At 48.2% G+C, this 13,544-nt stretch overlaps 1 protein-coding gene across 2 annotated transcripts in view; it reads left to right on the top strand.

Annotated features, from left to right (window-relative positions):
- The window catches only part of ATP6V1E2 (ATPase H+ transporting V1 subunit E2), a 67,190-nt gene extending 57,867 nt beyond the window's left edge, over positions 1–9,323 (top strand). The window contains exons 3-6 of one of the 2 annotated variants that reach the window (XR_006595535.1): positions 144–316; positions 1,819–3,272; positions 5,450–5,552; positions 8,435–9,323. The gene's annotated coding sequence lies outside the window, so the exon portion shown is untranslated. The remainder of the gene's footprint in view (positions 1–143; positions 317–1,818; positions 3,273–5,449; positions 5,553–8,434) is intronic. The other variant, XR_006595536.1, reaches the window with a different exon arrangement.
- The last annotated feature ends 4,221 nt before the right edge of the window (positions 9,324–13,544 follow it).

Here is a 13,544-nt window from a genome sequence, read left to right as displayed (position 1 = left end):
GCACAGTCCTCGAGCAACATATCAACTGTAGGTTTGGCCAATAACCTGGTTAGAGGCTTGTGGATTAGCACAGTGCTCACCAGCTTTCATGCACCTTGTCTCATTTGGGCCTGAGAATGCCCTCGTGAGGCCATTGAATGCAGGTACCACTATTGCCTGACAAGCAAGGAACCTGAGTGACACAGGGAGGTGAAGAAATTGGTGCCCGTGTGTGAAGGACATGATTAGTTGAGATGGGTCTGGAATGCAGGTTCTCAGCTCCTAACATGGTCATGTTAGACCATAAGGATGGCCTTTGGATCTCCAACTCGAAGAGGTGAGATGATTTTTCTACCTCATAAAAATAAAGAAGTCATTATGTACAGTAGATAACTTTTGACAACATTGTTTATGACGGGAAAAGACCGGGGAGAAATAAAATTTCCACCAGAAGGGCTCTGGTTAAATACTTAGTGCTGTATCCATATCAAGAATACTATGCACATTTAAAAAAGAATAAGATGAAAGAAAAAAATGAATAAGGGAGCTGTATCAGTGCAAATATGGAATGCTCTCCAAGATATCTTATTCAGTGGAAAAGCAAAAATGGTGTTCCCGTATGTATTAAAATATGAAAACATATTATATTTGTATATGCCTAAAATATGCCTGGAAATACACATAGTAAATTGGCTCATGGTGACTGTCTCTGAGGTGGGAGAGATGACGGACTGGGGGTTTGGTGTGGGAGGGAGACATTCTTGACTGCATAGCATTTTGTACTCTGACGTTTAAAAAAATCATATGCATATATTACATTTTCAATGAAAAATTTTGAAAGGAATCTGGGTGAGAGAGCTGTTCTCAGTGTATGTGAAGGATGTTTAGGGTATAAAACTCGTTCTGGTTGAGGACAGGCAGGGATTGGAGCCAATGGGGCATATCCAGCCTACACATCATCCTCTTACCCTCTGACTCCCTCCCCAGTCTTTACTTCAGCTGGGGATGGAAGTCTTACTGCTGAAATGTCTTCCCTTCTTGGCTGCCTCAGATACAGTGATGTGGCTTTGGGACCCTTCAGCTCAGATGTGCTGGAACATTTAGAGGATTATAATAGTAACACTAATAATAGCTTATAGTTCTTGGGCACTAACCATGTACCAGGCCCTGGGAGTTTTTCATGGACTATTTTACATAAGTTTTCAGAGGTACCATATGAGTTAGGTGTTATTTTTATCTCTATCCTTATAGAAGTGGTAACTGAGTTTCAGAAAGGCCAAGTCACCTGCCCACAGGGACAGTTAGGAACAGGCGGAGACTGTTAAGCATCAGAGTCCCTGTATTAAATTCCTTCCTGCTTGAAATACTTGGGATGGTTCCTGTCTTCCTGGTGGAAGGCTGATTGATACCAGGGATATTCAAGAGGAGGAGGTGACTCAAGATGCTCAGAGGATTTACGAGGGGGGAGAATCCATCTGAGGAGGGAGCAAGGAGCCCCTCCAAAGACTCTGTATATATGTGTGTGAGTGTTTTATCCGTCGGGGCCTAATCAGGAGACAGAAACCACATGGTAATTCCAACAGGGAAGGTAGACTATCAAGAATTATTACCTAGTGACAGGAGATTGACTACTTAGAGCTAAAAAGAACTCTAAACATATAGGAAGGAATAAAATGGGAGAGGTGTCTCTCTAAAGCTGAGACTCAGGTCTCATTGGAGAGGGTGTGGCTGGTGCCACTGAACAGTATAAAAGTTCACTAAAGCCAAGGTCAAGTAGGTCAAGGCTGGTAAGCAGGAAACTGCCTAGTGGGGGGCCAACAAAACTCACTATTCACCTAGGGTTCGGTGTTGAACTTACCAGAGTGTCACTGGAGAGAACCTCAGCTTGTTGTGAAGCTGTCCCTTAGGTGCCTCTGAGACTCTCGAGAGGTTAGTGTCACCGGATGTGCCCACGAGCCAGTGAGCATTGCAGCATTGAGGGATCAAGAAGAGAGAAGACTCACCTTTTCCTGTGACGTCTCTCCGTCGCCCTCTACTGACAAAGCATAACATCGCGCACGGGCAAGAGGAATGTTTATAAACTCTGGCTTCATTACCAAGACCAAGGCAATGAAGGGTAGAATTGCAGCCCAGAGGCAGTAACACTGCAGTCTGTGCAGTTCCAGGCATTCAGTTCCCTTTCAACATAGCTACTCCAATGCCCTGGGGGAATGTCCTGTCTTTTGAGAAGTTCACTCAAAACAATAACTGGCCCCTTCCAGGTTCCTGACCCTGTGCTAGTTACTGATGGGAGCACTAAGGATCATCATATGCAGTTCTTATCTTTGTGGAATACATAATCTGGATGGAGACAGAAGGGGTGCTTCTCTCTGTTCCCTAAAAACACCCTAGCCTTCCTGCCTTCCAGGCTTTTTGCTGGCACTTTTGTCAGCCTACAAAATGCTCTCTCCTTTATCTCTGACCATGAAAGTCCCTGCAACCTTTGGGGTCCATTCCAGCCACTGCCACCTGTGAAACTGTGTGCTTTGTGTCTCTGGCTGCTTGGTGTTAACACGATCTGGTGCTTGTTTCACCTCTCCCCCTAGATTAGAGGCTTGGTGCGGGCCGGGCATACTGCTTCACTCACGGTAGGCACCGAATGGGTTAGTGTGGCCCCTGGCCCCTGGCCAGGCTGTGGCTCCCTTCTGGCTAGTGAGCGTAACATAGGCAGGCAGACCAGAAGGTCAAGGAACTGTATCTTTTCCTGTTTGTCTCTACACGCCCAGCCGAACCAGAGGCCTCCCTTCCTACCCACTTTTCCTGTTTGATCCCTCGACTTTGATGTGGGTGAGTTAGCAATCGAGGGATTCACACACAGCTGGGTGTAAATTAAACCCTTGTCCCTTTAACTCTATTTTAAATGCTTGGGAAGTAGGATGATGGGTGCAGGAACTTTGCCATTTCAAGGAATTTTGTGCATCATTTCCCAAAGCTCCTTTCCCCCAATCTACAACGTAGGCAAATCCAATGGCCATTCATATACTGGGCTTGTTCAAGCAAAGCCCACCTGTGGTGACCTCAGAGAAACCAAAAGATAGGTGCTCTTGTGCTCTAACCAGGTTCGAGCTCTTGATGGGAGGAATATTCCATTGGAGAACCTTCTTAAGGCTGAGATTCTGGATTTTCATCATTCAGAGCTGAAAGGGCTATGGAGACCCTACAGCCTGGGCCACAGTGGCTCTCAATAACAACGAGAATCCACTTGGGGTCAGAGAAGGGGACCAGTGGAGTGCAGTGGAAAATGTTCTGCGCTGGTGAGTAGGGGTCCTGGGGTTCTGGCCCAAGCTGTGCCACTGGCTAAGCCACGATCTCAGTAAGTCATTGAAACACTCCAAAGATGCAGCTTCTGTGTGTAAAAACTGGGGCAATTTAGGCCTGCCCTGCTTCCTACAGGCCCATTATCCTTGTTTCCACTTGATGACAGGTGGGCTTGCAGGTGGTGGTGCGTCTGCTATTAGAACTGCCCCCAGCTGGCCTTTTGGAGCGTGCCGAATGAGGTGATGGAAGGTCTCCCCTCACGTTGTTGAAGTTGCCCTCAAAAATCCTCCTTGAATGTTTCATCTGATACTCTTCTTTCGTTTCACATAAGTTAACATAAAACAAATTTATTCCGGGAAAGACCTTTACTCTCCTCATCTTCGTCCCCCTCCATCCTCCTCCTCCCTGGCGACAAGAGGTGGGGAACCAACTCTGTGAAGCAGGGGTTGGCCAATACTGCCCCCTTGTGGTCCAGCTTGTCCTCACTGGGAGGCTTTCAGCTCCGTTCTCCAGAGATTCCTAATTCTGACCATTTGCAGAATTATCAGAAGGCCACCCAGAGAAGCTGACCCACAAGACCCTTGGGAGGGGTTCCAGATCCAGAGAATTCCTGGTGGCAACCCAAATGTCTACACTGGCTTTGTGGATGTCTGTGTTCCAGGGAGGACTTTGGGGGTGGAGAGGGAAGGAATACATCGTAAATATCTGGCAGGTGTAAGGGTGCCTCTGGGAACAATTGAGCACAGAGCTCTACAGAGCCATACTAGGACCTTGGCACTATGCCCTGCTACCACCACAGCCAGTCATTTATGAAGGGCTGTGTGTGCTAGGCCTGGGCTGGGGCTCCGCATGTGTGCATTGCCACATTTAATTCCCCTCTGGAGGGATTATTATCATCACCCCTATTTGTGCGGGAGGCAACTGTGGCTCACAGAGGTTCAGCGATTTGCCCATGTTGCGGCTGTGAAGTGGTAAACTGATGACCAAAGCCAAGCTGGTGTCTTACTCCCTCTTGGCCCTAGGGCTCACTGTCCCACACCCGCGGGCTGAGCCGGGGGCCTAATAGCCCCCCCAAGTCATCTCCAACCAGACCCCATAACTTTCCATCTCTCCCCTTCTCTAGACACCCTGCAAGGGTCCCGGTCACCAGGGTCCTACTAACAGTGCTGCCTACCATGATGGGGAGTGAAGGCAGTGGTAGCACTCAGCAAGACATGCTTGAGCCTTCTCTGCCCTCCCTTTCTGCTGCCCACCCCCAAGTGTCACCTTCTCTGTTCCCATGGGACCATTTCCTCTCTCTGCTCCCAGCAGATTTTTCTCTTTTGAGTATTGTGTCCCGTGGTACATCTCCCTCATGACACTAATCACAGTGAAATGTTACTATTGGCTCTCGTGTTTCTGGACTTCTGAAACTCAGGCTTTTTTATTTTTTATTTTTTTAACTTAATTTTTTAAGAGACATTTTACGTTCATAGAAAAAGACTTTAGGTTTTTTTCTTTTCTAGGACAGAAACTATCCAACTTATCTCCACCCCATCACCTAGCATGGAGTCTGGCACATAGTAGGTGCTCAACTATGAGCTTGTTGAGCGATGAGTAAGGGCAAAACACACGGGACATGGGTAAAAAACAACAGCGAAGTGTATCATTCAATGCATCTTTGCTGTAGCACGTGAAATCGATTACTGGTTTCTTGGCAGTTAAAAGTGATTTTTTTTTCACGGCCCTCCCCTGGTTGATTTTCAAGTTTGCTCCAGAAGCTGCTGTGACCAAGGAGAGGCCTCTCCCTGGCGGCAGTACCACCTTTGTCCAGAAGATGGCGGTCAAGGCCAGGAGAACACACCTTGCAGCCCTCCAGAGCCAGGCCTGCGCAGGTGTGACCCCTTTTTGTAAAAGATGCAGGGATCTGAACCTAGTTGCCAACCCTATAAATGCGCATGGGCGATAGGAATTGGCTTTCGAGGTGGGTTCTCTGGCTGATCCCTGTGAAAAGGAGCTTTTTTTGAAGACGTCTTTAAAGGGAAAATGTGGAAGCTGGCTGTGAGGGGACTGCCCCTCATAAACCCTCTTTCAGTAGTTTCTTGAAACACTGTGGAAAATGAACTTAACATAAAGTAGACACAGTCCTCAAACTCTAAATGACTCAGGACAACATCTTTTTTTTGGCTCTCAGAGCTCATTTCTTTGGAGATCCTTCCCAGCTCTGTGGCCACCTCTCCAGTTGACTGGAAGCTTCTCTCCTGCCACGTCTCGGCAAGTCTTCACCCTTAAGAGAGGTAAGTAAAGGCTTTCTGACTCGAACTGACTGAAAAGAGGTTAACAGCCTAACAAAACGGCCTCGGTCTTTCTAGCATGATGGGAGGTTGCCAAACAGCTTTTTGGCAGAATTAATAAGACCTACCAATATTTTCTCCTCAGATTCAGCATAATTACTAAGGTAAGGCCAGGCCTCCCCTTCCCCCTGCTCCAGGGGACATGGGTGTGACCGTGGGAAGAGGGAAACATCTCCCTAATCTTGTGCTAAAACAGATTTTAAGGCTGCGGCCACCCCCACCCCCATTTTCCTTCTGACCTAAATCCTCCCCTGAATCTGAGCTGGGCTCTGGGCCAGGGTGTCAGCTGTGGACAAAGGCGCCCTGTTTGGGAGGCCTGGCTACTGTGTTTTCCTACCCAGTCTAACAACGGTGTTGAACTCCCCCAAGTCAATGTGATAACACAGAGACATGCAGAGATAGGCAGTGGCCTCAGTGCTACCTCCCAGGAAACCAGAAACACTGTCCCCTCATATTTCTACCACCTGGCAACAGGGCTGTTCCTATGAAGCCGCCCACTCCTCTGCCCTGGGTGTGGCTGCTTACATGGAGGGCGCTGTGCTGGAGGCCTCCTCAGGCCAAGCTTGCCCTATTTTTTCTGGCTGACTGGGGAGCCAACGGTTACTCATTGCTTCTCCTCAGGGTCTTTGGAGCGTGAGTGCTGTCCCCCCTCCTCCCCATCTCTTTCTCTTTTCAGCACCCTGGCTCCTCTGCCTCTGGTATTGCAGGAGTGGTTGGGGAGGGCTGGGCTGGACACCGGGACCAGCTCTGCTCAAACAACACATTGCCTTGCAAACTTGAGGGGACAGATCTTTTACTTCTGTAGGCATCGCTCCTGCTTCGGCAACGTGGGCATAACACACAGGCCCTAACTCGCCAGTTGGCCAGATGCCACTTGCATGTAGATGGTGCCGATGACAAATGGGGTGTTCGTTCGAGATGGACAGGGCTCTCTGTGGGCCTGGAAGGAAGACCAAGATGGAAGGAGGAGGGAGGGTCAGAAGGATGAGAGGGATTTTGACCTGTGTTCGTTTGGTGGGACGGTATGCCAGGTGGGGAAATGGTGGGAACGGCGGCACAGTGGCAGGAATCCACGGAACACTTCCTAGGAACAGGGACCACATCATTCTGGCTTAATCAGAAGTTGTGTGTGTACACGCATGCAAGTCTGCCCGTGGTGGGAACTTGGTGTGAGATCCAATTATGGAAGGCCTTGAGGTCCTGGCTCAATACTTTGGGGAATATTGCAAGTGTATGAGCAAGGTTCACCTGTCAAGTAGCATGAGGAAGATGAATGTGGCCATTTATGTATGAAAGAGGGTTGGAGAGACCGAAGGTAGCCGTTTGGGACAGAGAGGAGAGTGTGTGAGACCAAGATGGCGCCCAAGGGACCATTATAAGGGCCATTATGCACGAAGATCAGTAGGACTTGAGTCCAGGCGTGAGACGAGAGGCTGGTGGTACCCTGGCAGAAACTGGCAAGGCCAAGGAAGAAAGCCTGGTGTGGGCAGAAAGTTCAGCTTTCAGGTCTTCCACCTGAGGGGACTGGGTTCCTTTGGCCAAATAGAAGCGGTGACCAGTGAGAAGGAGGGCAGAAGCTTCCAATGGCCCTGCTTGAATGAGCTCTCTCTACCACTCTGGGTGCCTTGTCCTTTCAGAACATGCTGTCCACCCTGACCCTGTGTCTGGACTTGGCCTCTACCAACAATCAGTTTAAGAAACTGGGCCTGCTGACCTCTGACCTGGGCCTAGGTGGAAAGATCTTTGGCTATGGCTGGGCTTAGTGTCACTAAGGAGCTGGTGTCCTCTCCCTGCAAAGCCAGGCCTCAGCTGTTTTTTTCTGGGTCTAGCCACATTTGGCAGGCTCTATATGGGAAATAGAGGCCGGGAGTTCTGCCGAAGAAGGAGGAGAGAAACAACAATGATCATTTTCTGGGAAAGAGCAAAAGGCAGAAGGGGGCATTTTGTTTCTCCAATTCAGGCCCTTTAGGACAGCTGCTCATATGATTGATGGAGACATTTATTTGCAGCAGTTTTCTTGGAATCCCTAATCTCTAGTAAATGCTCAGCACCGTGCAGGAGAACACTGGTAGTTTTGTAAGGTATGCATTTCAATTCTGAGGGAGTCACAGATGCAGTCAGGACGTGGACGGAGCAGTGGCAGTAGAAGGTAGGTGTGAGCACCCACAAGGAGGAGTCTGGTGGAGAGGGAGAGCCCGCCCAGCTCTGCGGCAGACTAGTCCCTCCCTCCCTCCCTGCTGACCTCCATCTTCTCATCTGTAAAGTGACAGCACTGGGCTGGAGGACCTCCAAGCCCCTTCTGTACCCTGACATTTTGTGACTTCTTTTGTATCGCGTTCTCAGCCTGGACCTGGGCTCTGTGGGCAGTGCTGGAGAACAATGCACCGACTGTGCTATCTGGAAAAGACCCCATCAAAACTGGCCGTCTCCAGCCTCTCAAAAGCTTTTGAATCAGTCTTGATCAGCTGAACAGAATTCTGGTCTTGTGAGCCAGTATCAAAGCTCACGCTGCCCACGGTGTGGCCCCTCCCACAAGCTGACCATAAGAAATAATTTTTATGACAGATGGTCAAAGACTAATTTTCAAACATTTTAAAAAGCAATTAAATCCTTGTTTTCAAAGGACTTGTTTTATGTGGACTCGAGACAAGAAGATAAAACTCTGGCTGCTCTAGTGGCAAGAACTTGCGGTCCCCAGGCCTCTGCAAACCCACAGGCTCTGAGCAGTGTGGTTTGAAAGGGGCCGACCGAGGGGGCAATCTAGTGACAGATATGGGGACAAGCAAGGTCCTCATCCATGTTCATGTCCTGCCTTTGCATTTTAGCAAAAGCCGCTTTGAGGACCAGCCATGAATGCTCCCCTGCTTTAGAATGCTCTAAAGCTTTCATTGAAGACACTGCACGTATAACATCACACGATGTCCACTAAGGAATGCCGCCACGTGAGAAATGGCTTTCAGCAGTTCAGAGTAGGAAAAACTTTATCTTTTCCCCAGGAACTCCGATGTCCTTTAGTTCTTTGTTCTAAAACAAACAACCAACAGGCAAACAATCACTTTGTCTCCCCTGAGAGGAACTTCGCCATAATAAGATATGTATCATTTATTGCATTTCCCTCCCCGTGCTGTCTGGTGGATGTGGTAGATGGGCACTTGGCATCCATTTCCAACTCCTTCCCTGTGCCTTCCTGTACCTGAGGGGCTGGAAAGCTAACAATGGCATTTCCCAGATTCCCCTGCTCCGAGGGTTCTGGATTTAAAGTAGTTTCTGTCCGTAGGGCACTAATGCACTCTCTGGACGTGAAAGTGGAGGGGAGGCCATCTTCACTCTGTTCTGGCTCTTGCTGGGAACCAGCGTGGTTTTGGGGTGTGGATGTTCCTGCGGTCATGACTTGACGTCCAGTCACAACCTCCAAGAGTGGTCTTGGCACATTGGTGGGGTGGCAGTGCCTTCCTGATCCTGGGGTTGGAGGTTAGATGGTGTGTTCTTGACTTCAATAATTCTGTGTGATGGTCTTCGGTTCTCTGTCATCCTGATGACGGCAGAGGTGGGAGCTCCCTTGGCAGGCAGGTTGCATGGCAAGATTCTGATCATCCTGTCTGACAGCCCAGCCTGGAGCCTTTTTATCCCCCGCTCTTTCCAAGACCCATCCTGTAAGCACAAATTCCTTGTGTTACACTGTCTTTGTTTAATAAACAAATGAGCAAGAAGGGATTGTTTCCTTTTTTAAAAAATTCTTTTTTAATGTTTATTTCTGACAGAGTGCACATGAGTGTGCGCGCACCAGCAGGGGAGGGGCAGAGAGAGAGAGGGGGAGACACAGACTCTGAGGCAGGCTCCAGGCTCTGAGCTGTTGGCACAGAACCCAACGCAGGGCTTGAACTCACGAACTGTGAGATCGTGACCTGAGCTGAAGTCAGATGCCCAACTGACTGGGTCACCCAGGTGCCCCTTCCTATTCTTGATCTCTGACTACTACTCCTCGGTTACCAGCATATGCTTGGATCCAAGTCATCTTGCCCTTTGCTCCTCAGTGAAGCTTGAAGGGTCTGAGCCTCAGTTTCCACATGTATAGCTCTGTGATAGTAGTAATCTCATTGTATTGTATCCTTGAATCCCTCACTATGGGCTCCAGTCTCCTTCCATGACTAACATCTGTTTGAGGTTTTACAGCTTGTCAAGCCTTTCCCCTGTTATCACTTGACCCTCACAACCACCCTAGGAGGTCAATAGGGAATGTTGTTAGAATTACAAGACTACAAGGTAATTGCCAAGGCAGAGAGAGGCATGTGCAAAATGTGGCCAGAGAATGGGTGGAATGCTTCGGGTTGCTTGGGGCAATCAGACAAGGCTTTAGGAGGACCTGGTGCCTGAGCAAACTTTGAAGAATGAGATGTCTAGAGGGAGATAGGCAGGGGAAGACTTTACCAGCAGAGGGAAAGCATGTGCAAAGGCTGGTGGGGTGCACATTCAGGGGAGTCTGTGAGTGTGAGTTCAGGGCTGTTGGAGTGGAGAGTAGGAGGGATGGGCTAGAGACGAGGCAGGTGTGGAGGACCCATGTGAAGTCCTGGCATTCCTGACTGAAAGGGTTCAGATTTGCCCTGTAGATGGCTGAGAAGCAGGGGAACAACCTGATGGAGCAACCATGTTGGGACAGCATCGAGGGTGGGCTAGAGGGGTGAGACCAGTATGGGTGGAAACAAGGGGGCTGGTGAATGATCTGATGTGGAGCATGAGAGAGGGAGGGGTGATGTGGGTTCCTCCCTGTTTCTGGCTTTGATGGTTGGGCAGGTAGTGCTCACTGAGAAAGGGAACTCTGGAAGAGGAGCAGATTTGGACATATTGAATTTGGGATTATCTGGTAATTAGCTAGCTACATGGCTCTGAAACCTGGGGGAGAGAGTTCTGTCTGAATGTATGAAGTTTAGGTAAGTCTATGTTCAGGTGGTGGTCAGAGCCTTGAGTGGATGACCTTGTTTAAGGAGAGTGAGAGGACTAGGGAAGAGGGGGAATTAAAGATAGAGCTGGGAGGACCATCCGTACTTAATGGGAGAGAAACCTGTAAATAAGCAGGGATGAGTGGCCAGAGATGAAGAGGGGAGAAAACTGAAGGAGAGAGGTTCAAGGAAGATGCAGTGGTCAGCAGTGTCCCAGTTGCAGAGAGATCCAAAAAGGTGAAGACTAGAACGTTCCCTTTGGACCTGGCAGAAATTCACTGGTGACCTTGGTGATTCAATTCATTTGTAACAAATACTTACTGAATGCTTACTATGTGGCAGGCACTGTTCTTAGACTTTGGGGTATTATCAGTAAATGATCTCATTCTAGTGAGGGGAGACAGCTAATAAAGAACGAACATAACAAATAAGTATTTTTATAGCATGCCAAGAAGGTGGTAAGTGCTATAAAGGAACAAAAAAAGCTGAAAATATAAGGGGAAAATCAGGAATGTTGGACAGAGGTTGCAATTTTAAATATGGTGGCCAGAAAGTTACATGTGAGCAAAGACTTGAAAGTGGTGAAAAGTTGGCCATGTAATGATCTGGGGGAAAAGTATTTCAGATGAAAGGCATAGCCAGTGAATAGGCCTTAAGGTGGGATGTGCCTGACATGTTCTAGGAATAGCGAAGAAGCCAGCATGGCTGGAGGGAAGGGAGTGAGGGGAAAATAGTGGGAGATAACATCAAGGAGATAAGGTGTAGGGTGGAGGCCTCTTTCAGGACTTAGCAGACGTGGGGAGGACTTTGACTTTGAGGAGCCACTGGGGACTTTTGAGCCAAAGAATGACACAGTCTAACTTACACTTTTAAAAAGATAATTCTGGGGTGCCTGGGTGGCTCATTCGGTTAAAGCGTCCGACTTCGGCTCAGGTCATGATCTCACAATCTGTGAGTTCAAGCCCCATGTCGGTCTCTATGCTCACAGCTCAGAGCCTGGAGCCTGCTTTGGATTCTGTGTCTCCCCGTCTCTGCCTCTGCCCTGCTCACACTCTGTCTCTCTCAGAAAGTGAATAAACATTAAAAAAAATATTAAAAAAAAATTTCTGACTACTGCATTGACAACAGACTATAGGGAGGGTAGGGTAGCAGCAGGGAAACCTGTTGCAATGACCCAGGCAAGAGACGATGGTATCTTAAGTCAGGATGGTGGCACTGGCAGTGGTCAAATGGGTCAGATTCTGGATATATGTTGAAGGTAGAGCCAACGGAATGCCTGATGAATTGGGCCGTGGGGTATGGGAGAAAGAAAAGGATTACTTCAAATCTCTCGTCATGTTACCAGTTCCTCATGCTGTTTCCCTCAACTGAGATGGTAGGAATCGTAGGGGAAGAAGGTTTGGGTTCAAAGATCGGAAGTTTAATTTGGGGCATGTTGAGTTTGAACTGCCCACTACACACTTGAATGTGGATATTGACTAGGCGTTTTCAGTGGTGTGGGAGGAGGTGGAAGCCAGATTATCCCCCTTGGGGGAGTGGATTGGAGTTGTGTGAGTGGAGGCTGAAATATAGACTGTATGTCCTAGAAACCTGGCTATGGGAGGAAAGTCTATTGTATGTGAACGTGAGGGGATGGATAGGTGGAAGAATTTTTTTTTCTTTTAAGAGGTGTAAGTGTGTTCACAGAAGTGAAGAATCGAGTGAGAACCCATAGGTTTTTGATCCTAGAAGAGAAATTGTTCCTGATGGCTCCAACTCCTTAAAGAAGTCAGTGATAATGGGTACATCTGGGCATCAGGAATACCTTTTCTTCTGAGAAGGGGTAATGCTGAGCACAGATGTAGATAGATAGGTTTCTTGGTAGTAGCAAGGAGGCTGAGAGATTTTAATTTACGTTTCTGCAAAAGAAGAATTTGGCTCAACCAGGAGAGAAGGGAGTGGAGCTGGGGACTGGGGGGTGGGGAGAAACAGGAAGTCGGAAGAGACCCTGAGGGGAGAAGTTGGGGAGGGGGTTTCTGACAGTGGTGAGGGTGTAGCTGAGGCTATTGCCAGAAAAGACAAACAGATGATTGAGCTGAGATAGTTGAAGTGAAGCTCTGGAGGGTCCCCGCTAGATAGGGGAGGAAGGAAGATGCTGATAGATAGGGAGGACCAGGTGGAATCAGGAACTCAGAGGTCAAGGTGAGGTCAGAGAGTAGGTGTGGTGGGAGTACCTGAGTGAGAGCTGGAGGAATTGATTGTGACCTGGGAGTGGGGTATTGAGGTTAAAGTGGGGTATTGGGGTCAAAGATGAAATGGTTCTGGGTGGTTGTAATCAAGAAGGTGGGACCTCCAGGGGGATGGGCAGTTCAACCTAGACAGGAGATGAAGGTCACTGGAGCTGAGAATGTTAAGGACCTGGAGACTGGGATGTTAGATATCATTCACACATATGTGCAATTCTCTTGAGATGATGCTGGGAATTGGGGTGAAAAGGAAGTCGGTGGGTCTGGATGATAAACTTTTCAATCTAAATTGGGGGAAGTTCAGGCAGTACCTAAAAAATCATGATAATGGGGAGTTGGGGACAACGAGATGCTTGGCTTAGTACCAAGGAGAGGGGGGTGTTGCCCAAAAGCTGAAGAGGAATTTGTTTCTCTTTCTGAAGTTTCTCTGCACATTTTTGGCACCTCTATAGATAGGCTATGTTTCATATGGCCTCCTGCTATAACTGACCTCTTTTCAGTGTCTTTGTTTTACAACATTGTTAGGTCCTTGGGGACAGGTATAATATACTCTCACATTGAAGGTACTTAATAAATGCTGGTCTAAAAATGGAGAGTTGGACAGATTGGGACTTGTGTTGGGTACATTACCTGAAACAAATTGGTGAGAGCTGTATTTTTTTCTCCACCAGTTTGTGTTTTCAATGTGAATACCCCATCCCCTAAATTCAAGGTCTGAGGATGGCTGGCCTCACCTGGAAAATACCAGAAATGTTAGATTCCCATATGTATCA

Source organism: Felis catus, chromosome A3, assembly GCF_018350175.1.
Source record: "Felis catus isolate Fca126 chromosome A3, F.catus_Fca126_mat1.0, whole genome shotgun sequence".
Classification (NCBI taxonomy): domain Eukaryota; kingdom Metazoa; phylum Chordata; class Mammalia; order Carnivora; family Felidae; genus Felis; species Felis catus.
This window is presented reverse-complemented; position numbering and strand designations above follow the sequence as displayed.